This window comes from Bos taurus, chromosome 18 (assembly GCF_002263795.3).
Source record: "Bos taurus isolate L1 Dominette 01449 registration number 42190680 breed Hereford chromosome 18, ARS-UCD2.0, whole genome shotgun sequence".
NCBI classification, from domain to species: domain Eukaryota; kingdom Metazoa; phylum Chordata; class Mammalia; order Artiodactyla; family Bovidae; genus Bos; species Bos taurus.
The window spans coordinates 50,642,917-50,670,517 of record NC_037345.1 but is presented as its reverse complement, the minus strand read 5'-3'; the positions used below and the strand labels follow the sequence as shown (position 1 = coordinate 50,670,517).

Sequence of the window (27,601 nt, the reverse complement as noted above, 5' to 3'; positions counted from 1 at the left end):
GAGCTGTGGCTGATTCCCTCTGGGTAGATTCTGGGGAGAAAGGGCTTGTCTCTGATGAGGCTGGTGTCCTTTCCCATGTCGTCAGCGTCCCCTTTCTCACCTACAGCTTCCTAGTCTCTGTCTCCAATCCCTGCCCACATTATGCCCACCTGGGGTCCATGTTGAAGCCTCGCCTAGTCTCGGTCTAATCTTTCCCATCCTGCCTATCATATTGTCCAGGCCGTCGACAGCCCTCCTCTGCTTGCTGAGCTCCTGATGAACCACCTGGGAAAAGGCAGGGCAGAAGTGGGAGCTGTCTGTGGTGCTGGAGTGGATCAGCTCAGAAATCTTCCTAGGAAAGGAGGGCCCAGGAAGGATTTACAAGGCAGATCACACTTGTGCTCTGTAGTGTTTTCGGTTTCTTCAACAGGACCACCATGCCTGACAGTGTGAAAACTTCTCCAGCAGGTGTGTTTACTCCATCTGCAGCCCAGATTCTCACCCGAGTGGTCTAACCACAAATGAACATTCCTCACGTCATTTCCTGTTATTGCAATATGTTGTTGTGGTTTTATTTTATTTTATTGGTGCACTAGGTCTTTGTTGCTGTGTGGGGGCTTTCTCTGTGCTGCGAGTGGAGGCTACTCTATTTGGGGGACACACGCTTCTTGTTGTGGTGGCTTCTCTTCTTGTGGAGCGTGGGCTCTAGGCAGGCAGGCTTCAGTAGTTGTGGAGCACAGGCTTAAATGCCCCAAGGCCCGTGAAATCTTCCTGGACCAGGGATGGAACCCATGTCCCCTGCATTGGCAGGTGGACTCTTAACCAATGGAACACCAGAGAAGCCCTACATGCATCTTTCTTGTTACAAGTAACTCTTCTTCATTTCAATGGCTAGACTGAAGCTTAGTGCTGTTGTATAACCAAGTTGTGTCTGAATCTTTTGTGACCCCATGGATTGTAACGCACCAGGCTCCATGAGATTTTCTAGGCAAGAACCTGGAGTGGGTTGCCCTTATCTCCACCAGGAGATCTTTCCAAGCCAGGGATCGAGCCCATGTCTCTTGAATTGGCAGGTGGGTTCTTTACCACTGAGCCACCTGACAAGCCCAGGGGGACCCTGAGGTGTACCAAAAAGGGACTCAGAGCCAGGAAAAGCAAGATGATTGGCTAAAGGAAATCCAGAAAAAATGCCCCTTAAAAGTGACCCTAACTACCATGAGGCCCGACTCCCCTACTCTCTTTGAGCCCTCTGGCGTGTCTATCCATCTTTCCCTCCTAATAAAGACTCTGATTGCTTCACCAATTTCCATCTCTAGGTGGGGTTCACCTCTACATAGATAATGAGTCAGGGTTTGTCAACAGCCATTCACCCTGGTGGTCTATCGCTTAGGATCCAGTGCTCTCCCTCCCACAGCCCGACCTCAGTCTCTGGCCAGGGCTGAAACCCTGCTTCAAGTCACTGCAGGCTGAGATCAGTCTCCTGCCTGGTTGTGTGCTGACCTCCTTCTCCTGCTGGGCTGAGGCTCTGGCCAGGCACAGGGCAGGGGAAGGGCCAGATCTGGAGGAGCGAGGGCCAAGGGATCTGAGCCCCCCTGGGGTCAAGGGCTTGGGGAGGTTTTCAGAGGGCACATTCTGGAGGGGAGCCCTGAGGGGCTCAGTGTGGGGAGCAGGGGTAGCGCTGTGGCACAGACCCAGGAGCTCAGAGGCCTGTTCCTAATCTGAGCAGAGGGGCCCTGGTGGTCTTGAGAGAAGCTGGGGGTGCATAGGACCCAGACGCCAGTCTTCAAGGGACTAAATAGGGTCACAGTAGAGGGGAGGAGCAGCTCTTGTGAAGTCTTAAGAAAATGCATTACTGTGTTAGAGGACTTATCAGTGTGGGATGTTTATGACCAAGATTTCAGTCCGCTTATGATTTACACATCCCAACTCTGCCTGCCTAACCAACAAGACTGATTTGAACCTGGAGAGACATCACTGACATGATGGTAACAGTGTTCAGGAGACAAGATTACCAGCTTGCCTTCCTGTACTGGTTCCTCCACTGCAGGAACCAGGACAAAATACAGAAACTGAATTTTTGCTGTTACCAGCATTGCACAAATGTTACTTTCCTACCTGTGTGCCTGTTCGGTGGTTCTTTGTGACCCTTTGGACTGTGGCCCCCAAGGCTCCATTGTCCATGGGGTTTCCCAGGCAAAAATACTGTAGTGGCATGCCATTTCCTACTCCAGGGGATCTTATGCATCCAGAGACCAGACTCAAGCCCCCGCCATGTCCTGCATTGCAGGCATATTCTTTACCCCTCAGCCACCCTGACAACGTGTACACTTCACCCTAAAGAAATAAATGGCATCTGAACTCTCCTGTGGCCTCCTGCCTGTTTCTGTGCTGACTTCCTTCTCCTGGAGGGCTGAGACACCAGGCAGGGGCAGACCAGGGAAGGGCTAGATTGTAACCAAGCAGGACCCACTGAGGCTTTCCCAGAAGAAACCCCTAGTCAAGTCCTCCACCAGCCTTTTGTCTGTAGAAAATCTTTCACCAAATCATCCATTTAGGGGCTTCCCTGGTGGTCTGGTGGCTAAGACTCCACCAGTCAAATTCATGGGCTGAAGGTAGGATCCAGGTCGGGGAACAAAGATCCCTCATGCCTTCTGGAAGGATGGGGAAAAACAAAGAATAAATTTCATCAAAGCAGTGAGAGGATCCTGAAGGGGAAAATGTCAAACAAGACAAAATAATACTGAAGCCATCAAACAAAGTCGAGGACTTTTCTTCCTCAAGGTCTCTTGGTAATGTTCTGTGGCTTATGTGTGAGCTATTTTGCAGTTACCGAAACCCCCACCAGGCTGAACAAGTGAACTGCTGCCCACAGCAGGTAGACCCCAGACTGGCTGGAACAAGAAGGTTGATGCTGCGGCCTCCCCACTGCCTCAATACCAGCCATGGCTCCATAAACACTAAAGACTCCACATACCCACTCCAGGCTGGCACTCACGGCTCTGGGGGCACTAGGCCAATGTGGCCCATTTTTCCTAGCAAAGCAGTAAAGCTCTTTCTTTCTACTTCACCCAAACTTCTTTCTTACAGACTTCACTCTGCCTTGGTGTGCAGAGGCTGAATTTGGGTAACAAATTTGGAGTCCCGTGTGGGGTTGGCTTAGGGGTGACCCCCTGGGTGTACCCTGGCCCCATCACACTCTCTAGATTTTTCCTCCACGCAGCCTCTTTCCAGAAGGTTGGAACGCTGGGAAGATTCCTTCAGAGGCCTGAATTCTGAGGACCCGTGTCTAGAAGGCTGAGCCCCAGTCATACTCGGTCCACCAAGCAGGCAGTGGGGACACCAAGGCGGTACAGGAGGGAAGAGGAAGGGCCGCCCTAGAGGGTGGGGAGGCCACCTTCGCCTCAAGGATGTTCCTGTCTTCTTCCAGCCCATACCAGCTTGAATTTTGCTGCTCCAAGGAATTATTCTGAGGAAGGAGAAGGACAGCGTCTTGGACATTGAGACATCTTGGCCAGCGTCTGGGTGAGTCCCCCGCCATGTATCTGAGGCTCCTTCAACATGTCCATCTGAGGAACATTTGTTTCCATCTGGGGAACAGTGAGTGTTTGTCTGGTTAGCTTTCATGTTGGAAATCCCACCTGTGAGATCTAAGGACTAAGGTCATGGACTTGGCAGGAGTTGGAAACAGCCACTCTGAGCTTTATGCTTTCTGGTGTCTTCCCCCTCGTATAAGGTTTCCATCAGCTAATGAGGTCTGGTTTGTATGTGGCTCATGGGTGTCCATTCAAAAATGGGAAGCCCTCCTTTGATTCACTCTGATAACCACCTAGGACACATTTTGGAAGACTAGTCAAGCCACGGAGAAGGCAATGGCAACACACTTCAGTACTGTTGCCTGGAAAATCCAATGGACGGAGGAGTCTGGTAGGCTGCAGTCCATGCAGTCACGAAGATTCAGACATGACTTAGTGACTTCACTTTCACTTTTCACTTTCATGCATTGGAGAAGGAAATGGCAACCCACTCCAGTGTTCTTGCCAGGAGAATCCCAGGGACGGCGGAGCCTGGTGGGCTGCCGTCTATGGGGTCGCACAGAGTTGGACACGAGTGAAGCGACTTAGTAGCAGAAGCAGCAGCAGTCAACCTACACGTTTAAACCTATTAACAAGGACAAAATAGTTTAACACTATGTAGTCACAATATTCTTTAGACTTCGGAGAATATGGTTGAGATGAAACTCTTTCGAAATTTCAGAACTGGTTTTTTTGCATGTGCAGTTGGAGAGAGATGGCTTGATGACACACTTTAGTTTTCTAGAACACTCGCGCTTTGAGAATAAAGATATTCTTAGGAGAAAAATTGATGTTAAGCCTCAACATGTCCCTCAAGGGGGGAACGATTTGGGAGAATGGCATTGAAACATGTATAATATCATAAAAGGAATGAATCGCCAGTCCAGGTTTGATGCAGGATACAGGATGCTTGGGGCTGGTGCACTGGGATGCCCCAGAGGGATGGTATGGGGTCGGAGGTGGGAGGGGGGTTCAGATTGGGAACACGTGTACACCCGTGGCGGATTCATGTTCATGTATGGCAAAACCAATACAATATTGTAATTAGCCTCTAATTAAAATAAATAAATTAAAAAAAAAACATTTCCCTGAAGTATTCATACAAACACAGCCCACATTGCCTGCGTTTCAGCCTTGGCTTACTTAGAAGGATTGAAATTGAGCCAGGGGAGAGGGGTGGAAGGAGGGAAGAAAAAGAAGCCTTTGACCTCAAGTGTGTACATTTGTTATTCTCTCTCTTTTTCATAAACCGACAAGCTTAAATGCAGTGCCTGATTCATGAAATATAAAATGATGAAACAGATCTCTGCTCGTGTGTGTGTCTCAGTGAGTGTCTTTATCTTTAGAAAATATTCCTGGGATTAACTTCTAAATGAGCTCTATTCCATTGACTTAAAGAAAAACAGGTGCTTACAAATTTCTAAGACTCACAAAATCTGAGAAATGTTCAATATTAAGTCTCTGTCTGGTACTGATGTCAGTTTTGCTTGTTTAATTGTGTCTGATTACTAGAGGCACGAGACACCAACATTTAGCCTCAGCACCGACTTTCCTTGTACCTGGTTCTACTGCTAGTCAGTAGGTCACAGCTGTTGCAAAATTTGTCAGCACAAAAGTTGACCCATAGTGATATATTGTCATAAATAACTGAGATAAATGGTAGAAAAGCCTTTAGGTAAGCTCCTTAAAAGAATTATCTTTTGTCTTTTTGGATTCTCGGGAATTTAAACCATTAGAGTTTTGTTAAATTAAGTTCCATGATGAGAATTCATTGAAGAGTTAAATCAGTTTTAGATAAAATACTGAAACATTGACTTGTGAACAAGTCTATGTTTACTTACCTTTGCCTTTTATGAAAAAAACACTAAATATATTTCAGTTTACTAAGTACATATATTGCACTACATAAAGAAAAATTAGCCATAAATTTTTATGTCTTATAGATTATAAAATTTAATGTTGTTAAAGAAAATCAATTGCTTGTTTCTTGGTTTTAGTTTTAAGGCATTTAAAAATGCAATAAGTTTTAATATATGCTCAAAATCTATAATAATAAATATATAAATAAAATATTACATATACAATGATATAATATATAGCATAATAATATATAGTAAAAGATTATATAATATATTGTTATAGAGTATATATTATTATATACAACATATTGATATTAACATAATACATAAATAGATAATATTATAGATAAATTATATGCTTTACATATAATGTACAATGTACATTTATAATACATACTATATATTGTATATATTCTTATTATACATTATGTAACATATATTATATATTGCTAAATATTATATATAACATATTATATATAATTTTTAACATTACTAAAATATATAATTATATATAATGTCATTATATCAAATATTATATATTATATATAATACATTCTTTAGAATCATCTGTTATTCTACCTTATCATTTATACAATTTTATATATAATTGATATATTATATAAAATAATATTTACTATAATATATAATATAATTAAAACATTAAATATAATATATATTCACATAATATATTATAGTAATAGAATATATCTTAATTATTATCATTAATAATATATTAATTCAATTGTAATAAAAATAAAATTTATATTATATATAAACTTTAAAATTCATGTAAAAATTTAAAATATAGATTATATAAATTATAATTTATATTGACATTTAATTACTATAATATCATTATATTATACTAATATAATATTAATATAATATTATAATATTCAGAAAGCCATAACAATATGTTAAGAATGGCCAGATCTGGGTCTTTTTGTCCCATGGACAAAACGTTCACATCAGGAAGCCATTGGAAGGTTTCTATGCACCCTTTTCATGCGCGCACTTTATCTTCTAGGCTCCAATTTCTCCTCTGGGCTCCATTGGTATACATCCTGATTGGGATGTGATTTGACGTCAGAAATTGCCTTCTCAAACCATCCAGTGCCACCGCAGCTTCTCTGCATATTCGGCTACTGAGGCAGGATTTTCTCAAAACCTGTCTGGTCTCAAGTCCACAATTTGAGCCTGTGGACCTCCACTCCCCTTCCCGTTTCTCTGAACCACATCTGCACCCCAGCACCCTGGCCTCCACCCCCGACAGAGGGCTCCTGTCGACTCCTACCCCCACCCTTGCACTTTCTCCTGCTGGAGACCCACTCCCACTCTAGGGTCCATGGGAAAGACCCTGGGCTGGACATCAGGCAAACCACACCAAAGAAACACACCATCCACTGCACTGCATTTACTTATATCTTTATTTTACTCAGGTATCAAGTTCCAATTTTTTTTTTTAAGTTGTAGATGGAGGGCACCATGGGTCGGGGGAGAGGGGCATGGACAGGGTGTTTTGGGATGCAAGAAGAAGGAGTCTCATCGGCGGGATTCAGAAATAAGAATGTAAAGCAGAGTACATAGCAATGTAATAACCATCTGTAGCCCTCATGGGGAGCATTCGCGAGGGATGAGGCTTCCCATTTCAAAGAAAACTAAAGATTCAGCAAACTTCCAAGATATTGCTCTGGAGGGAAAATAAGGCTCAGTTCAGCTCAGTTCAGTTCAGTTTGTCAGTCGTGTCTGACTCTGTGACCCCATGAATCGCAGCACGCCAGGCCTCCCTGTCCATCACCATCTCGCAGAGTTCACTTAGACTCACGACCATCAAATCAGTGATGCCATCCAGCCATCTCATCCTCTGTCGTCCCCTTCTCCTCCTGCCCCCAATCCCTCCCAGCATCAGAGTCTTTTCCAATGAGTCAACTCTTCGCATGAGGTGGCCAAAGTACTGGAGTTTCAGCTTTAGCATCATTCCTTCCAAAGAAATCCCAGGGCTGATCTCCTTCAGAATGGACTGGTTGGATCTCCGTGCAGTCCAAGGGATTCTCAAGAGTCTTCTCCAACACCACAGTTCAAAAGCATCAATTCTTTGGCGCTCAGTCTTCTTCACAGTCCAACTCTCACATCCATACATGACCACTGGAAAAACCATAGCCTTGACTAGACGGACTTTAGTTGACAAAGCAATGCCTCTGATTTGAATATGCTATCTAGGTTGGTCATAACTTTACTTCCAAGGAGCAAGCGTCTTTTAATTTCATGGCTGCAGTCACCATCTGCAGTGATTTTGGAGCCCAAAAAGATAAAGTCTGACACTGTTTCCACTGTTTCCCCATCTATTTCCCATGAAGTGATGGGACTGGATGCCATGATCTTCGTTTTCTGAATGTTGAGCTTTAAGCCAACTTTTTCACTCTCCACTTTCACTTTCTTCAAGAGGCTTTTGAGTTCCTCTTCACTTTCTGCCATAAGGGTGGTGTCATCTGCATATCTGAGATTATTGATATTTCTCTTGGCAATCTTGATTTCAGCTTGTGTTTCTTCCAGTCCAGCGTTTCTCATGATGTACTCTGCATAGAAGTTAAATAAGCAGGGTGACAATATACAGCCTTGATGTACTCCTTTTCCTATTTGGATCCAGTCTGTTGTTCCATGTCCAGTTCTAACTGTTGCTTCCTGACCTGCATACAGATTTCTCAAGAGGCAGATCAGGTGGTCTGGTATTCCCATCTCTTTCAGAATTTTCCACAGTTTATTGTGATCCACACAGTCAGAGGCTTTTGCATAGTCAATAAAGCAGAAATAGATGTTTTTCTGGAACTCTCTTGCTTTTTCCTTGATCCAGAGGATGTTGGCAATTTGATCTCTGGTCCCTCTGCCTTTTCGAAAATCAGCTCGAACATCTGGAAGTTCATGGTTCACGTATTGCTGAAGCCTGGCTTGGAGAATATTGAGCATTGCTTTACTAGCATGTGAGATGAGCTCAGGCGAATCCCAGTGCACAGATTGGTACCCTTGTTGCAGGAGCAGAGACCCCTTCCAGGGCCCAAACCTGGGCCCTTGTCTAACACTCAGAAATGAATTGTTGGAGGAGACACATGTGCTGACAAAGCAAGAGATTTTCTTGGGAAAGAGCACCCGGGTGGAGAGCCATAGGGTAATGGAACGCAGGAGAACAGCTCTGTCACATGGCTTGTGGTCATGGGTGTTATGGTGATGGGATTAGTTTCCGGGTTGTCTTTAGCCAAACATTCTGACTCAGAGTCCTTCCTGGTGGTGCACACCTACTTCAGGCCAGATGGATGCCAGAGAGAAGGATTCTGGGATGTGGTCGGACAAGTGGAGTCTCCTTGGGATCTCTCCCAAACTTCTTCTTCTAATAAGTGGAGGCTTAGTAGTTCCGTCTTCCTTGCCAGAAGGTCCTGTCATAAAACAACTCCTGCAAATGGTTACTATAGTGCCTGGCCAGGGTGGGTGGTTACAATCAGTGCGCTTGCCCTAACACCCTGGTCACTGGAACCATCTCTATTTAGCTGGAGAGGAAAGACTCAGCAAGCAGCTGAGAAAAGCTGACCAATCCTGGTTAGAACAAGGTGAGCAGTCTTTGCCAGAAGACCAAGGTACGCCTGACCAGGCTTTGTCTGAAGGACATTGTAGCACTGAACGGCTTCTGCCAGAAGGGCACTGCAGCACGAGAATATACTCTATGAAACATTCCAAAGCAAAAGAAAACATCAAACCAAAAGGCACACGAAGAATATGAGCAAGCTCCATGTGCGGCGAAGAAACAAGAATTTGAGAGGCAAAAACAAGAGACAGGAGAACCTGCAAAGCGCTACCAACACAAGAAATGGAAGTGTTCAAAATGCTGAGTCAGAAGACTCAAAACGGACAAATTTGAATTTACAAAGGGAGTATTTTCTGAAAAAATACTGGAAAAGATTAAAGGGTAAAGATTTGGGGTAAAAATATGAACTTCGTATTGAGTATTTTTGTATGGGGACTGTCCCTCCTAACATGTAACTAAATTTGTCAACATAAACTGGGTTGGAAAGTTATAGGGGGAAACACACAAACAAAACAGGTGTAGGAGTCATGCCGTTTTCAAATCCTTTCAATTCTCGTTCATAGTTCAGCTGATCGTCTTCCTTGAGACGCGACAAGGACGTCAAGCATCCTTCAGCAAATCGTTGCCAAGTCGTGCCAAATGCCGTTTAAACCCGATTTGCCCGCATTGCTTCATCACGTTCTTTCTTAAAGCAGTACGACATCTTGGGTGCAACGGAAACGAGAAACCAGTTTCTCGTAGCACCAGCAGTCTTTCCTGTCCAAAAGTGCAAACTAGGTTTCAGTGCCCGCAGACAAATCAGGTCAATGAATTCCTTTAACACGTCTTGGTAGGGTGATTCATTTGGCAGAAAGAGCATCATCTTACCCTCGAGATAAATCCACACAAGGTGCCTTAGGAAGCGCAGGAGGAGGTCTCGTATAAAGGAAATCGTTCTGGCTCTCCCGCCAAACATAATGAATATCGCCTTGCTTTCCGTCAGGCGGTGGCTGGGACTTAATTGACAGGGGTGCCTGAGCGTCTCCGCAGAGAGGCCAGGGTCACTACAGACAGAAGCTGAAAGTCGTTCACTGCTCTCCTAGTGAGGAGAGGGCCCGCGCAGGGTGCAGGGACCCAGGGAAAGCCGCAGGTTTTAAAGCGCTGTGGAAGTTTGAGGGGGCGTGTCGAAGCCTGAGCTGAGATCTGGTGGTTTGGGGAAAAAAGTTCTGCAGGAAGCGGGCAGAGGTGTGGGGCCAAGCCAGCTGCTGCATATCCCTTTTTGAATAAGCCGAGCGTGTTTGGAGCTCTGGAGGTGGTCTCTGAGAAGCCGGGGACCGGGACCGTGGGCACATGGGCTACGTGTGTGTGAGAATCAAATCTGGACGCACTCGTGTCTCGAGAGGGCTGAGAAAGCTTGCTAGGGGTAGTGTCATTGCACCCGAATCCTTGGGCACGTTGTGGCCATCAGAAGCCGTGCAGGGACTCCAGATGGCGGGAGACACCGTTCCCGAAGCTCCTTGAGTGCAGGCGTCTCTGAGGGCGCTGACGGGACTGTCTGTTGACTCTGATGTGGAAGGGAGATGTGTACATGAGCACCGTGTTGCTTCAGAACCCCAGGAAAGGACCAGAAGGTGTGAGACGTCTGTGTCCTTCGCACATGAAACCTGCTTCCACTGCATCTCCTTGAAGGCGGATGTCATCCTGAAACCTCACACTGCTGTCGGAAGAAGTGTGGTGGGTGCGGCTGCTCCGCTCTCAAACAAGCAGACCGGCCAGGTTGGCGGAAAGAAGGAAAGTTTGCTTTATTTCAGGCGCCAGCAGGCCGGGGGGGGAGGATGCTGGACACCTGTCCGAAGGCCGACTGACCGCTCCCCCACCCAAAGCCTTCCTGGCAACCAGTGGGGCAAGAGCTTTTCCAGACAGAAGTGCGAGGGGGCTGCTCTATGCTGAAACAGCACAGTCAGCTGCTATATTTTCGAAGGAAAATACAGGAAAAGAACATTACTTAAGACTTGTTGCCTGACTAAACAAGGTTAAAACTATCTACTTGCTACTGACTACTTTTGCACAGGGGTTGTCCCTCCTAACGTGTGACTACATTTGTCAGCATAAACTGGATTGGGAAGCTATGGGGGAAACACACAAACATAACAGGTGTAGGAGTCATGCCGTTTTCAAATCCTTTCAATTCTCGTTCATAGTTCAGCTGATCGTCGTCCTTGAGACGCGACAAGGACGTCAAGCATCCTTCAGCAAATCGTTGCCAAGTCGTGCCAAATGCCGTTTAAACCCGATTTGCCCGCATTGCTTCATCACGTTCTTTCTTAAAGCAGTACGACATCTTGGGTGCAACGGAAACGAGAAACCAGTTTCTCGTAGCACCAGCAGTCTTTCCTGTCCAAAAGTGCAAACTAGGTTTCACTGCCCGCAGACAAATCAGGTCAATGAATTCCTTTAACACGTCTTGGTAGGGTGATTCATTTGGCAGAAAGAGCATCATCTTACCCTTGAGATAAATCCACACAAGGTGCCTTAGGAAGCGCAGGAGGAGGTCTCGTATAAAGGAAATCGTTCTGGCTCTCCCGCCAAACATAATGAATATCGCCTTGCTTTCGGTCAGGCGGTGGCTGGGACTTAATTGACAGGGGTGCCTGAGCGTCTCCGCAGAGAGGCCAGGGTCACTACAGACAGAAGCTGAAAGTCGTTCACTGCTCTCCTAGTGAGGAGAGGGCCCGCGCAGGGTGCAGGGACCCAGGGAAAGCCGCAGGTTTTAAAGCGCTGTGGAAGTTTGAGGGGGCGTGTCGAAGCCTGAGCTGAGATCTGGTGGTTTGGGGAAAAAAGTTCTGCAGGAAGCGGGCAGAGGTGTGGGGCCAAGCCAGCTGCTGCATATCCCTTTTTGAATAAGCCGAGCGTGTTTGGAGCTCTGGAGGTGGTCTCTGAGAAGCCGGGGACGGGGACCGTGGGCACATGGGCTACGTGTGTGTGAGAATCAAATCTGGACGCACTCGTGTCTCGAGAGGGCTGAGAAAGCTTGCTAGGGGTAGTGTCATTGCACCCGAATCCTTGGGCACGTTGTGGCCATCAGAAGCCGTGCAGGGACTCCAGATGGCGGGAGACACCGTTCCCGAAGCTCCTTGAGTGCAGGCGTCTCTGAGGGCGCTGACGGGACTGTCTGTTGACTCTGATGTGGAAGGGAGATGTGTACATGAGCACCGTGTTGCTTCAGAACCCCAGGAAAGGACCAGAAGGTGTGAGACGTCTGTGTCCTTCGCACATGAAACCTGCTTCCACTGCATCTCCTTGAAGGCGGATGTCATCCTGAAACCTCACACTGCTGTCGGAAGAAGTGTGGTGGGTGCGGCTGCTCCGCTCTCAAACAAGCAGACCGGCCAGGTTGGCGGAAAGAAGGAAAGTTTGCTTTATTTCAGGCACCAGCGGGCCGGGCCGGGTGGGGGGAGGATGCTGGACAGCTGTCCAAAGGCGGACTGACCGCTCCCCCACCCACACCCTTCCTGGCAACCAGTGGGGCAAGAGCTTTTCCAGACAGAAGTGCGAGGGGGCTGCTATATGCTGAAACAGCACAGTCAGCTGCTATATTTTCTAAAGAAAATACAGGAAAAGAACATTACTTAAGACTTTTTTTCTCCCTAGCCAAGGTTAAAACTATCTACTTTGTATTGAGTTCTTTGTACATTGACTGTCCCTCCCAACATGTAACAGTTTTTCAACATAAATTCCATTTCCAAGGAAAACAGTGGCCGCTTACAGCCTGTGTTCAGTCTGACCATCATGTAATTAACATCTCAACTTGTTGCTTCTCTATCTATAACGTGGCTCTCTGGATATTGCTCGGAATATTATCTATAGCCCTTCAGAAACAGGTAAATATCCTTGACTATGCTTAATCACTACGTTAATTTTAATCTCCTTTGACTCTTCCTTTGCTTTCCCATCTCTCACTTCTTTGATTGCAGGCATTCTTTGACTAAAGTTTTCCTCAGGTAGAAGAAAGGCAGGCACATGGCGGGGCATGGGGCACAAGGACCATAGGATTCTGCTCCTGTTTCAATACCTGTGCTCCTGGAGAAAGGGGGATGCCGCTAAAACATTGTCTGCCCAGTTGAGATGCTGAGCCCTTGTGGTACCTGTGTGAAGCCTGAAATGGGGGAATTGTGTCCCTTTGGGAGTGCAGGCTATCTTAGATGAGAGACTGTTGACACAGGCACTGAACAAAACTAAATATGTGCCAGTTGTTGATTGAACAGAATTAGTGGTTTTGACAATATTGGATGTTGGGTCTGGGGGCTCTAATCAATGAAGCCACACTATTATTAGTAGTCATCCAATATGGAATGACCTAAAATTTTTCCCAAATCTTAGGCCAGGCAAGATTCATGTATCAAATGGAGAAATGGGGATAATCATCCCTTTAGTAATTAGGGTTTTACAATTTTCATCTTTGAAGACTATGTTTTTATTTACTTTGAAGCACATTAAGTGTTTTGACTAGGGGGTGGGGGAGTGGTCCCTTGGATGCTGTTTTATGAAACCAATTCATAATCACAAGAAAACTGGTTTAATTTTAATATATGTTAAAGTGTCTCTGCCCATAAGGGATATTTTAAAACAATGGCTAGTATGACTGGAAATTTAGGCCAGGCATCAGTTAAAGTGAAACATTATATTCTTCTATTTTATATGTAGATGGGCTTCCCTGGTGGCTCAGATGGTAAATAACCTGCCTGCAATTCAGTAGATGGGATTCCATCCCTGGGTTGGGAAGATCCCTGGAGAAGGGAATGGCCACCCACTCCAGTGGTCTTCCCTGGAGAATTCCATGGGCAAAGGAGCCTGGAGGGCTACAGTCCGTGAAGTTGCAGAGAGTCGGACACAACTGAGCAATTAACACTTTAATTTTTCATATGTAGTTACCTGCATTGCCAGCAGATTTTTAACCACTTAGTCCACTAGGGAATCCCCAGATGTCTTTTTATCCAAAGTATTTCTGCAAACACTTGGACACTCAAAACTCCTCATATATACTATTCATTAAGACAGGATCACACCTGGATATGATGTGGCTCTGACTTCTGGGCTTTTATTTGTAAAAGCATGAGGCAAAGCAAACCTCAGGGGCTCTTACTGGTCAAGAATGAGTGACTGGATGTGGCGGGGGCCAAGCTTGCAATCAACGCTGATGACAGCTATTCTCTCCAGGTTCGAGTGCCCTGAAGTTACAACCCCTACAACTTTCAGAGTGCATTTAGTGCAGTGAGAGTCGCTTCAGTTGTGTCCAACTCTTTGCAACCCCATGGACTGTAGCCCCCCAGGGTCCTCTGTCCATGGAATTCTCCAGGCAAGAATACTGGAGTGGGTTGCCATTCCCTTCTCCCTGACCCAGGGATTGCATTTCAGGCAGATTCTCTATCATCGGAGCCAGTGAATTTAAAGTATGTCTAAATGACTCAGCCTTGGGGAAGATGAATAGTCTCTGAAGAGCAGGGCTGCACGCACTGACATTGGGCTCATTTAAATCTGGGCACATAGAACCTAGAATCCAGGAGGTTCCAGGTGACCTCTGTGCTCATGAGGCTCCCTGCTATTCAGAGCTGTGGCTGATTCCCTCTGGGTAGATTCTGGGGAGAAAGGGCTTGTCTCTGATGAGGCTGGTGTCCTTTCCCATGTCGTCAGCGTCCCCTTTCTCACCTACAGCTTCCTAGTCTCTGTCTCCAATCCCTGCCCACATTATGCCCACCTGGGGTCCATGTTGAAGCCTCGCCTAGTCTCGGTCTAATCTTTCCCATCCTGCCTATCATATTGTCCAGGCCGTCGACAGCCCTCCTCTGCTTGCTGAGCTCCTGATGAACCACCTGGGAAAAGGCAGGGCAGAAGTGGGAGCTGTCTGTGGTGCTGGAGTGGATCAGCTCAGAAATCTTCCTAGGAAAGGAGGGCCCAGGAAGGATTTACAAGGCAGATCACACTTGTGCTCTGTAGTGTTTTCGGTTTCTTCAACAGGACCACCATGCCTGACAGTGTGAAAACTTCTCCAGCAGGTGTGTTTACTCCATCTGCAGCCCAGATTCTCACCCGAGTGGTCTAACCACAAATGAACATTCCTCACGTCATTTCCTGTTATTGCGATATGTTTTTGCGGTTTTGTTTTATTTTTCTGGTGCACTAGGTCTTTGTTGCTGTGTGGGGGCTTTCTCTGTGCTGCGAGTGGAGGCTCCTCTCTATTTGGGGGACACACGCTTCTTGTTGTGGTGGCTTCTCTTGTTGTGGAGCGTGGGCTCTAGGCAGGCAGGCTTCAGTAGTTGTGGAGCACAGGCTTAAATGCCCCAAGGCCCGTGAAATCTTCCTGGACCAGGGATGGAACCCATGTCCCCTGCATTGGCAGGTGGACTCTTAACCAATGGAACACCAGGGAAGCCCTACATGCATCTTTCTTGTTACAAGTAGCTCTTCTTCATTTCAATGGCTAGACTGAATCCTAGTGCTGTTGTGTAACCAAGTTGTGTCTGAATCTTTTGTGACCCCATGGATTGTAATGCACCAGGCTCCATGAGATTTTCTAGGCAAGAACCTGGAGTGGGTTGCCCTTATCTCCACCAGGAGATCTTTCCAAGCCAGGGATCGAGCCCATGTCTCTTGAATTGGCAGGTGGGTTCTTTACCACTGAGCCACCTGACAAGCCCAGGGGGACCCTGAGGTGTACCAAAAAGGGACTCAGAGCCAGGAAAAGCAAGATGATTGGCTAAAGGAAATCCAGAAAAAATGCCCCTTAAAAGTGACCCTAACTACCATGAGGCCCGACTCCCCTACTCTCTTTGAGCCCTCTGGTGTGTCTATCTTTTCCTCCTAATAAAGACTCTGATTGCTTCACCAATTTCCATCTCTAGGTGGGGATTCACCTCTACATAGATAATGAGTCAGGGTTTGTCACTGGCCATTCACCCTGGTGGTCTAGTGGTTAGGATCCAGTGCTCTCCCTCCCACAGCCCGACCTCAGTCTCTGGCCAGGGCTGAAACCCTGCTTCGAGTCACTGCAAGCCAAGATCAGTCTCCTGCCTGGTTGTGTGCTGACCTCCTTCCCCTGCTGGGTTGAGGCTCAGGCCAGGCACAGGGCAGGGGGAAGGGCCAGATCTGGAGGAGCGAGGGCCAAGGGATCTGAGCCCCCCTGGGGTCAAGGGCTTGGGGAGGTTTTCAGAGGGCACATTCTGGAGGGGAGCCCTGAGGGGCTCAGTGTGGGGAGCAGGGGTAGTGCTGTGGCACAGACCCAGGAGCTCAGAGGCCAGTTCCTAATGTGAGCAGAGGGGCCCTGGTGGTCTTGAGAGGAGCTGGGGGTGCATAGGACCCAGACGCCAGTCTTCAAGGGACTGAATAGGGTCAGAGCAGAGGGGAGGAGCAGCTCTTGTGAAGTCTTAATAAAATGCATTATTGTGTTAGAGGACTTATCAGTGTGGGATGTTTATGACCAAGATTTCAGTCCGCTTATGATTTACACATCCCAACTCTGCCTGCCTAACCAACAAGACTGATTTGAACCTGGAGAGACATCACTGACATGATGGTAACAGTGTTCAGGAGACAAAGATTACCAGCTTGCCTTCCTGTATTGGTTCCTCCACTGCAGGAACCAGGATAAAATATAGAAATGGAATTTTTGCTGTTACCAGCAATGCACAAATGTTACCTTCCTACCTGTGTGCCTGTTCGATGGTTCTTTGTGACCCTTTGGACTGTGGTGCCACAGGCTCCAATGTCCAAGGGGTTTCCCAGGCAAAAATGCTGTAGTGGCGTGCCATTTCCTACTCCAGGGGATCTTATGCATCCAGAGACCAGACTCAAGTCCCCAGCATGTCCTGCATTGCAGACATATTCTTTACCACTCAGCCACCCTGACAACATATAGACTTCACCCTAAGGAAATATGGCATCTGAACTCCCATGTGGCCTCCTGCCTGTTTCTGTGCTGACTTCCTTCTCCTGCAGGGCTTAGAGGCCAAGCAGGGGCAGACCAGGGAAGGGCCAGACTGTAACCAAGCAGGACCCACTGAGGCTTTCCCAGAAGAAATCCCCAGTCAAGTCCTCCACCAGCCTTTTGTCTGTAGAAAATCTTTCACCAAGAAATTCATTTAGGGGCTTCCCTGGTGGTCTGGTGGCTAAGACTCCACCAGTCAAATTCATGGGCTGAAGGTAGGATCCAGGTCGGGGAACAAAGATCCCTCATGCCTTCTGCCGAGGATGGGGAAAAACAAAGAATAAATTTCATTAGAGCCCTGAAGGGGAAAATGTCAAACAAGACAAAATAATAATGCTGGAGCCTTCGAACAAAGTCAAGGACTTTTCTTCCTCAAGGTCTCTTGATAATATCTGTGCCATATGTGTCAGCTATTTTGCAGTTACCAAAAGCCCCGCCAGGCTGAACAAGTGAACTGCTTCCCACAGCAGGTAGACCCCAGACTGGCTGGAACAAGAAGGCTGATGCTGCGGCCTCCCCACTGCCTCAACACCAGCCATGGCTCCATAAACACTAAAGACTCCACATACCCACTCCAGGTTGGCACTCCTGGTCTTGGGGGCACAACGCCAATATGGGCCAATTTTCTAGCAAAGCAGTAAAGCTCTTTCTTTCTACCTTACCCATACTTCTTTCTTACAAACTTCACTCTGCCTTGGTGTGCAGAGGCTGAATTTGGGTAACAAATTTGGAGCCCCGTGTGGGGTTGGCTTAGGACTGACACCCTGGGTGTCCCCTGGCTCCATCACACTCTCTAGATTTTTCCTCCACGCAGCCTCTTTCCAGAAGGTTGGAACACTGGGAAGATTCCTTCAGAGGCCTGAATTCTGAGGACCCGTGTCTAGAAGGCTGAGCCCCAGTCATACTCGGTCCACCAAGCAGGCAGTAGGGACACCAAGGCGGTAGAGGAGGGAAGAGGAAGGGCCGCCCTAGAGGGTGGGGAGGCCACCTTCGCCTCAAGGGTGTTCCTGTCTTCCTCCAGCCCACACCAGCTTGAATTTTGCTGCTCCAAGGAATTATTTTGAGGAAGGAGAAAGACAACGTCTGGGACATCGAGACATCTCGACCAGCATCTGGGTGAGTCCCCCGACATGTATCCGAGGCTCCTTCAACATGTCCATCTGAGGAACATTTGTTTCCATCTGGGAAACATTGAGTGCCTGTCTGATTAGTTTTCATGTTGGAAATCCCACCTGTGAGGTCTAAGGACTCAGGTCATGGGCTTGGCAGGAACTGGAAACACCCACTCTGAGTTTTATGCTTTCTAGTGTCCTTCCCCTCATTAAGGTTTCCATCAGCTAATGAGGTCTGGTTTGTATTTGGCTCATGGGCGTCTGATCAAAAATGGGAAATGCTCCTTTGATTTCCTCTGATAACCTCGTAGGACACATTTTGGATGACTGGTTAACCTACACGTTTAAACCTATCAATAAGGACAAAATAGTTTAACACTATGTAGTCACAATATTCTTTAGACTTTGGAGAAAATGGTTGAGATGAAACTCTTTTGAAATTTCAGAACTGGTTCTTTTTACATGTGCAGTTGGAGAGAGTGTCTTGATAACACACTTGAGTTTTCTAGAACACTCACCCTGAGAGAACAAAGATATTCTTAGGAGAAGTTGATGTTAAGCCTCACCATGTCCCTAAGTATTAATACAAACACAGCCCACATTGCCTGCGTTTCAGCCTTGGCTTATTTAGAAGAACTGAAACCGAGCCAGGAGACGGGTGGAAGGAGGAAAGAAAAAGAAGCCTTTGACCTCAAGTGTGAACATTTGACGGTTCTCTCTGTTTTTCATCAACTGACAAGTTTAATTGCAGTGCCTGATTCATGAAATGTAAAATGATGAAACAGATCTCTGCTCGTGTGTGTGTCTCCGTGTGTGTCTTTGTCTTTAGAAAATATTCCTGAGGTTAACTTCTAAATGAGCTCTATTCCATTGACTCAAAGTACAATAAGCGCTTACAAATGGAGTATTTCTGAGTCACAAAATATGGGAAATGTTCAGTATTAATTCTCTGTCTGGTACTGACATCAGTTTAGCTTGTTAACTGTGTCTGATTACTGGAGACACGAGACACCAACATTCTTTCACTGTACTTAGTTCTACTGCTAGTCACTAGGTCATACCTGGGGCAAAAGTTGTCAGCAAGAAAGTTCACTCACACTGATAATCTCATAAATAACTGAACTAAATGGTATAGAAGCTTTTAGGTAAGCTCTTTAAAAGAATTATTCTTTGTTTTTTGGACGCGCAGGAATTTAAACCATTAGTTTTGTTAAATTCAATGATGAGAATTCATTGAAAATGTAAATCAATTTTAGATAAAACAGTGAAACACTGAGTTCTGAACAAGTCTATGTTTACTTATCTTTTCCTTTTATGAAAAAACACTAAATATTTTTGAATTTATTAAGTACATATCTCGTATGACAAAAGAAAAATTGTGCCCTAAGATATGCATGTCTTATACGTTTTAAAATATACTGTTGATAAAAAAATTAAATTGCCTATTTCTTGATTTTCAGTTTTAAGGGATTTTGCTAATGTGATATGATTTAACATCTACTAAAAATAAATGGGAATTTCAGCCTCAGAATCAGTCCCACCAATGAAAACCCAGGACTGGTCTCCTTTAGGATGGACTGGTTGGATCTTCTTGCAGTCCAAGGGACTCTCAAGAGTCTTCTCCAACACCACAGTTCAAAAGCATCAATTCTTCAGTGCTCAGCTTTCTTCACAGTCCAACTCTCGCATCCGTACATGACCACTGGAAAAACCATAGCCTTGACTAGATGGATCTTTGTTGGTAACACAATGTCTCTGCTTTTTAATAGGCTGTCTAGGTTGGTCATAACTTTCCTTCCAAGGAGGAAGTGTCTTTTAATTTCATGGCTGCAGTCACCACCTGCAGTCATTTTGGAGCCCCCCAAAAATAAATTCTGACACTGTTTCCACTGTTTCCCCATCTATTTCCCATGAAGTCATGGGACCTGATGCCATGATCTTAGTTTTCTGAATGTTGAGTTTTAACCCAACTTTTTCACTCTCTTCTTTCACTTTCATCAAGAGGCTTTTTAGTTCTTCTTCACTTTCTGCCATAAGGGTGGTGTCATCTGCATATCTGAGATTATTGATATTTCTCCCAGCAATCTTGATTCCAGCTTCTGCTTCTTCCAGACCAGCATTTCTCATGATGTGACTTTAGCAAGAATTGTGTACATTTCAGGATTGATTAAGATTAAATATAAGTTAATGGAGTAAATGACTTTTATTATTACTAGTAAGCTGCAACAGTTTTGGAATTTGGTTTTCTCTCTCTGTTAACAGACAAAATTTCCTGGAATATGAGCTGCCTTGGAGAACAGATGATAAGTCTCTTTCTCTAGCTAACTCTGAGTGTTCCAGAGGAACTGTGAGGCATCTCTGAGGGAAATATTAGATTAACTAGAATCACTGGTATGTTAAACACCATGGGAAGCATTATCAAGTGAATGAGAAGCCTTCTCAGGTTATACTGGGATGGATATTACTAATAGAGATTTGCTAAAAAAGAAAAATTATGGAATTCTTACAAACCTGGTAGGTCCCAATGTCATAATTAGGACATACCAGGGCATACCAAGTTCTGCTACCAAGTCATAATTCTGGTTATTGTAACCAAGTTTCTTAACCCATTACATTGTGCTCAGTTGTGTCACCATGTCTTTCAGTCTTTAAGTCAGTCACACATAGTTATTGTACTCTGATGGTTTTGCAAAAGGTTTCATCTCCAAGAAGATTCATAGGAGAGACCATTTTGACAAGCACTGATGTCTGATCAATTTCACATTATACCAGGCAACTAACTGGATAAGATATTTTAAAATCCCAATTACAAAACCCTGCTGGTATCATAAAAGTATTTAACAAAAGATGAAATACTGAGTCAACTTGTAAATATAGTTTTAAAGTTTATGGGTTTTGTTTTTTTTTTTTTTTTTTGCTCTGAAATATTATTGATCTGTTGGCTTTCTAGATAAAGCCCAGCCCTTCCCCTCAAGCTACTAATGATTGACAGCAATTGAATAAATGCCCTCTGTGTGTAAAATGGAAATATGTTACTTTTCTCTCGCTTGGTTTCTCCAGAAGTTAGAGATGCTTAACTCTGAGCAGCCTTATGAGGTAAATAAAAATGACTGTCTCCTGACATTTGCAATAATCTTCGTATTTTGGGGCCCTTTAGAAGAGAGAATTCTGCAAGCAAAATCAAATGGCAGGATTTGGGCCTGGATTTCCTGAGGTTAGAATGGTGTTGGTTCCTTGTTTTCTGGAATTCAGTCTCAGACTCTTTTTTGTACATATGTTTTTATGATTTACATTCTTGGAGGCTGGGTCTTTGATATAACACACAGGCTCTTCATTGCTAGTGTGGGCTTTCTCTAGTTGCAACACTAATTGTGAACGAGACAATTCAAGCTCTAGCTTCACAGGAAGGACAACTGGGACACCACATATTTATCAGATGGAAACACTCAAAAACTCATCTTGCTTGTTGCCCTCTAAAATAGGAGGACTCTTTTGAAAAATATCACAAATCATTAATCATTATCCTCATTGTAATATGCTTTCATAGTTTTCAAATGTTTGCCCAGGGGCTATGACAAGGTAGGGTTGGTCCTCTCGGCTGCTGCCCCTGGCCTCGGGCGTGGGGGCATGGGGTCGCTCCTCCGGACCGCCGCCCCTGACCTCAGACGCGGGGTAGCTCCCCTGACCTCGGACTTGGGTAGCTCCTCTCAGCTGCCGCCCTGACCTCAGACGCGGGGTAGCTCCTCTCAGCTGACTCCCCTGACCTCGGACGTGGGGTAGCTCCTCTCGGCCGTTCCTGTGCCATCGCACCCTGGCACTCTCGGTGCTGCCCCTGACCTTGGAAGCGGGGTAGCTTCTCTCAGCATTCGCCCCTGACCTCGGACTTGGGTAGCTCCTCTCGGCTGCCACCCTGACCTTGGATGCGGGGTAGCTCCTCTCTGCCGTTCCTGTGCCATCACAGCCTGGCACTCTCGGCTGCTGCCCCTGACCTCGGATGGGGGGTAGCTCCTCTCGGCCGCGCTTTAGTGCGCCGGTTGCAGCCGCCCACCCCACGTCCAGGGAGCGGTGGCTGTGCGGGCACAGGAGGGCCTAGACGAGCTATCCCATGTTGAAGGTCAGGAAGGGAGGCAGTGAGGAGATACCCCTTGTCCAAGGTAAGGAGCAACGGTTGCGCTTTGCTGGAGCAGCCGTGAAAAGATACCCCACACCCAAGGTAAGAGAAACCCAAGTAAGATGGTAGGTGTTGCAAGAGGGCATCAGAAGGCAGACACACTGAAACCATACTCACAGAAAACTAGTCAATCTAATCACACTAGGACCACAGCTTTGTCTAACTCAATGAAAACTAAGCCATACCCATGGGGCAAGCCAAGATGGGCAGGTCATGGTCAAGAGACCTGACAGAATGTGGTCTCTTGGAGAAGGGAATGGCAAACTACTTCGGTATTCTTGCCTTGAGAACCACAGAAACAGTATGAAAAGGCAAAATGATAGGATACTGAAAGAGAAACTCCTCAGGTCAGTAGGTGCCCAATATGCTACTGGAGATGAGTGGAGAAATAACTCCAGAAAGAATGAAGGGATGGAACCAAAGCAAAAAGAATACCCAGCTGTGGATGTGACTGGTGATAGAAGCAAGGTCTGATGCTGTAAAGAGCAATATTGCATAGGAACCTGGAATGTCAGGTCCATGAATCAAGGCAAACTGGAAGTGGTCAAACAAGAGATGGCAAGAGTGAATGTCGACATTCTAGGAATCAGCGAACTGAAATGGACTGGAATGGGTGAATTTAACTCAGATGACCATTATATCTACTACCGTGGGCAGGAATCCCTCAGAAGGAATGGAGTGGCCATCATGGTCAACAAAAGAGTCCGAAATGCAGTACTTGGATGCAATCTCAAAAATGACAGAATGATCTCTGTTTGTTTCCAAGGCAAACCATTCAATATCACAGTAATCCAAGTCTATGCCCCAACCAGTAATGCTGAAGAAGCTGAAGTTGAACAGTTCTATGAAGACCTACAAGACCTTTTAGAACTAACACCCAAAAAAGATGTCCTTTTCATTACAGGGGACTGGAATGCAAAAGTAAGAAGTCAAGAAACACCTGAAGTAACAGGCAAATTTGGCCTTGGAATACAGAATGAAGCAGGGCAAAGACTAATAGAGTTTTGCCAAGAAAATGCACTGGCCATAGCAAACACCCTCTTCCAACAACACAAGAGAAGACTCTATACATGGACATCACCAGATGGTCAACACCGAAATCAGATTGATTATATTCTTTGCAGCCAAAGATGGAGAAGCTCTATACAGTCAACAAAAACAAGACCAGGAGCTGACTGTGGCTCAGATCATGAACTCCTTATTACCAAATTCAGACTTAAATTGAAGAAAGTAGGGAAAACCACTAGACCATTGAGCTATGACCTAAGTCAAATCCCTTATGATTATACAGTGGAAGTGAGAAATAGATTTAAGGGCCTAGATCTGATAGATAGAGTGCCTGATGAACTATGGAAGGAGGTTCGTGACATTGTACAGGAGACAGCGATCAAGACCATCCCTATGGGAAAAAAAAATGCAAAAAGGCAAAATGGCTGTCTGGGGAGGCCTTACAAATAGCTGTTAAAAGAAGAGAAGCGAAAATCAAAGGAGAAAAGGAAAGATATAAGCATCTGAATGCAGAGTTCCAAAGAATAGCAAGAAGAGATAAGAAAGCCTTCTTCAGTGATCAATGCAAAGAAATAGAGGAAAACAACAGAATGGGAAAGAGTAGAGATCTCTTCGAGAAAATTAGAGATTCCAAGGGAACATTTCCTGCAAAGATGGTCTTGATAAAGCACAGAAATGGTATGGACCTAATAGAAGCAGAAGATATCAAGAAGAGGTTGCAAGAATACAGAGAAAAACCATACAAAAAAGATCTTCATGACCCAGATAATCAAGATGGTGTGATCACTGACCTAGAGCCAGACATCCTGGAATGTGAAGTCAAGTGGGCCTTACAAAGCATCACTACGAACAAAGCTAGTGGAGGTGATGGAATTCCACTTGAGCTATTCCAAATCCTGAAAGATGATGCTGTGAAAGTGCTGCACTCAATATGCCAACAAACTTGGAAAACACAGCAGTGGCCACAGGACTGGAAAAGGTCCATTTTCATTCCAATCCCAAAGAAAGGCAATGCCAAAGAATGCTCACACTATCGCACAATTGCACTCATCTCACACGCTAGTAAAGTAATGCTCAAAATTCTCCAAGCCAGGCTTCAGCAGTATGTGAACCGTGAACTTCCTGATGTTCAAGCTGGTTTTAGAAAAGGCAGAGAAACCAGAGATCAAATTGCTAACATCCTCTGGATCAAGGAAAAAGCAAGAGAGTTTCAGAAAAACATCTATTTCTGCTTTATTGACTATGCCAAAGCCTTTAACTGTGTGGCTCACAATAAACTGTGGGAAATTCTGAAAGAGATGGGGATACCAGACCACCTGACCTTCCTCTTCAGAAATCTGTATGCAGGTCAGGAAGCAACAGTTAGAACTAGACATGGAACAACAGACTGGTTCCAAATAGGAAAAGGAGTACGTCAAGGCTGTATATTGTCACCTGCTTATATAGCTTATATACAGAGTACATCATGAGAAACGCTGGAGTGGAAGAAACACAAGCTGGAATCAAGATTGCTGGGAGAAATATCAATAACCTGAGATATGCAGATGACATCACCCTTATGGCAGAAAGTAAAGAAAAACTAAAAAACCTCTTGATGAAAGTGAAAGTGGAAAAGTTGGCTTAAAGCTCAACATTTAGAAAATGAAGATCATGGCATCTGGTCCCACCACTTCATGGGAAATAGATGGGGAAACAGTGGAAACAGTGTCAGACTTTATTTTTGGGGGCTCCAAAATCATGGCAGGTGGTGAATGCAGCCATGAAATTAAAAGACGCTTACTCCTTTGAAGGAAAGTTATGTCAAACCTAGATAGCATTTTGAAAAGCAGAGACATTACTTTGCCAACAAAGGTCTGTCTAGTCAAGGCTATGGTTTTTCCAGTGGTCATGTATGGATATGAGAGTTGGACTGTGAAAAAGGCTGAGCGCCGAAGAATTGATGCTTTTGAACTGTGGTGTTGGAGAAGACTCTTGAGAGTCCCTTGGACTGCAAGGAGATCCAACCAGTCCATTCTGAAGGAGATCAGCCCTGGGATTTCTTTGGAAGGAATGATGCTAAAACTGAAACTCCAGTACTTTGGCCACCTCATGCGAAGAGTTGACTCATTGGAAAAGACTCTGATGCTGGGAGGGTTTGGGGGCAGGTAGAGAAGGGGACGACAGAGGATGAGATGGCTGGATGGCATCACTGACTCGATGGACGTGGGTCTGAGTGAACTCCGGGAGTTGGTGATAGACAGGGAGGCCTGGTGTGCTGCGATTCATGGGGTCGCAAAGAGTCGGACACGACTGAGCGACTGAACTGAACTGATGACAAGGTGATCAAAGAGAGAAATAATGTTTCCTTAACACAAACTGTTGATGCTAACAAAGCTTGATACTTGAGATTATTTCCAGCTCTTGTGTCCTTTCCTCAAATCAGATAGGTTGACTCCCCTTGGAATTGTAGCCAAGAAGGAACTTATGAGGCCTTCTTAGATCCCCACCCATGTACACCTGCCTTTGATCTAGGAAAAACAACTTTAGTCAAGAATGTATTTCATCATAGAAGTGAGAAAATGCAGAAAGAAAGGAAACAGTCAAAGAAGTCAAAATAATAATATTGTAGCTATTAAACAAACTCATGAACTGTTAGTCCTCACGGGCTATCGATAATATTCTAAGCCAGGACCTTTGACCCCTTTTACAGAATCTGAAACCTCTGCCAGATGGAAGAAGTGAATGATGCCACCCACAAGCAGGAAGACCTGAGACCGGCTGGAACCACAAGGGTGATTGTGCTGCTCCCCGAGACCTCATCACAGACCCAACAGAAGAGCGTCCTCGAGTTGATCAGGCTCTGCTCCTTGAACAATGTAAGACTCCTCAAACCCCTCCAGGACCAGAAATAAATGCCTTTCATTTATTTTAATATTTTCTTTATTTATCTATTTATTTAGCTGAGATGCGAGATAGTCCCTACCTCTGGTGGGATCTTGCTTTTAGCGCAGAGACTCACCAGCTGTGGGGTGAGGGCTCGCCTGCTTCTGGGCTGGGAGATCTTAGATTCCCCACCAGGGATTGAACCCATGTCCACTGCATTTCAAAGTGGACCCTAAACCACTGGACCCCCAGGGAAGTCCCAGGACACAGTCTTGAGGGCAATTTGCCTGCTTGGTCCCCCGTGTGTGGCTAAGCAGTAAAGCTAGTTTTTCCATTTCACTTAAATCTCTCTCTCAGATGAAATCTGGCCCCAGTACACAGAGGCCCAATTTTGGCAAGGAGATCTGGAGGGAAGCCAGGAGCAATTGGAAGAACAGGGTCCTGGGGGCAGGAGGGCTGAGGGACCTGAGTCCCAGCCGGGTGGAAGGCTGCGAGATGCCAAAAGGGACATTCCAGAGGGGAGCCCTGTGGAGGCGTCCGGTGGGCAGCAGGGGTGGCACCCTCGCAGACGGGCTCCTGATCTCAGTGGAGGGGCCAGAGGAACCCGGGCGGCCCCGAGAGGAGTCGGGGGCACAGGGCCCGGGCGCCAGTCTTCTAGGGACAGAATAGGGTCAGAACAGAGGGAAGGAGAAGCTCTGTGCCACGGAGGAGTCCCGGGAGTGTAAGGACCGCCCTGGAGGGGAAGCGTGTGGATGACGACGGTGTGGACTCCAAGAAGCTCCGTGCTTACCAAGGCGGGGCCCAGGAGGCTGGCAGTTCCAACGGTGCCGGATGCACCTGAGGCCCCTATTTGCCTCAAGGAGGGAAACTGGGAAAGCAGCCCCGTCCCTCCCCCACCAGAGTTACTCCTCACTATGACGTTCCCCTCCCATCCCTCAGGGCAGTGCCCCTCTCTTCACCCCCTGCCCCTTAAACTCATCCCCCATCCCTGGCTTTTCTAGATTCTTCTGGGATCTGCACACTCCTAGGCCTGCCCCATCCTCGATTCTCTGCCCCTCCCCGCTCTCCAGGTTCTGGATTTCAGACATGCTGTGACCTGGGCTGCAGTGCTTCCACGTGGACACACATCTTGAGCCACAGACAACAAGGAGATGACAAGGGACTAAAAACAGTTCTACATACATGAACAGCTGGGGCAAATGATGCACGAGATAAAAAAAGAAAAATGATCAAAACTCCAATCACCCCTTTGGAGCTGGAAAATTAAAGAGGGTGCTGGACGTGATGCCTGTACACAGCACCACCAAGGGGCTGGGCAGATCTGGCATTCATCCCTCCTGCCCAATGCTGGACCCAGCCTGCCCTCATCCCACTTAATGGACCACATTTCCCACACGCGCCCCGACACCCCCTCACCCCCCAGGAGCAAACAAGGCAACTTGTCACATGTTTGACTCCCTTCCTCATGCACCCAGAGCCCCAATAAAACCTTGTCTGAATTTCC

The 27,601-nt window shown here is 46.0% G+C and overlaps 2 long non-coding RNA genes across 6 annotated transcripts; one reads left to right on the top strand and one right to left on the bottom strand.

Annotated features, from left to right (window-relative positions):
- LOC100848940 (uncharacterized) lies at positions 1–27,601 on the top strand. Of its 5 annotated transcripts, XR_009491406.1 has the most exons (5): positions 1–3,501; positions 14,789–17,868; positions 17,945–18,060; positions 25,925–26,090; positions 27,099–27,601. It is a non-coding gene; the product is annotated as an uncharacterized lncRNA (long non-coding RNA). The 5 variants fall into 5 exon arrangements; XR_009491405.1 differs by lacking the exon at positions 1–3,501 and having other exon boundaries at positions 9,734–17,522; positions 17,966–18,060; XR_009491404.1 differs by lacking the exon at positions 1–3,501 and having other exon boundaries at positions 9,734–17,868; positions 27,168–27,601.
- Positions 6,820–11,768, bottom strand: LOC132342855 (uncharacterized). Its single transcript, XR_009491407.1, has 2 exons — positions 9,852–11,768; positions 6,820–9,740 (listed from the first exon to the last, which is right to left on the bottom strand). It is a non-coding gene; the product is annotated as an uncharacterized lncRNA (long non-coding RNA).